Below are 767 nucleotides of genomic sequence, written 5' to 3' on the forward strand. Positions count from 1 at the left end.
CCTAATATGGGGATATTTAAAACAAAAGTTTTGCGACCCAGAATAAGAGAAGTAATTTGGTTCGTCCCCTCCTTTTTCCCTCAGGGTAAGAAGTTTACCAAAAATGTTTTTTAAGATCCTGGAAAATAATTTTCCTACGGACCACAAATACTACAGTATTTGTAACAGGTCTACAAGTGTTCCTACTCTGGAATGCCTAATTTAGCATCCATTATTGCCTCTTTAAATAGAAATAAAATAAATAAGTTAAAGCTATGCGAATATCCGTCTCAGGGAAACCCTGTTTATAATAAAAGCAACTATAAACCACACAACGATAGTGGGACGGGCTCTTCATTCCCTCGGATTGTGCCTAAATCTGGGAATGAGATAAGTGGAACGGCTGATAAGAATAAATTTGTGAGGGCGGTTAATGACATTGGAAATAACCTTAAGGGTGGCCGTAAAAAATTATGTAATTGTAGGGACCCTTTTTTATGTCTTCTCGGCGGACTTTGTCCACAAGCGTCGTGTATAAATGCATAGTCAGAGACGAGGACAAACAAAATAAGTTTTATATTGGAAGTTCAGTGAATTTTAAAGCCAGGTATAGAGCGCACATGAGTTCTTTCTCAAATGAGAAATATTATAATTCCACTACACTCGCCTCTTACCTGCATGACCTCAAGAGGAGGAATAAGAAGTACTCTCTTGAATGGTCAATCTTATCTAGAACTGCCCAATTTAAGGCTAATATTAGCAAGTGTTTATTATGTATTAGGGAATCC

Source organism: Octopus bimaculoides, chromosome 10, assembly GCF_001194135.2.
Source record: "Octopus bimaculoides isolate UCB-OBI-ISO-001 chromosome 10, ASM119413v2, whole genome shotgun sequence".
Classification (NCBI taxonomy): domain Eukaryota; kingdom Metazoa; phylum Mollusca; class Cephalopoda; order Octopoda; family Octopodidae; genus Octopus; species Octopus bimaculoides.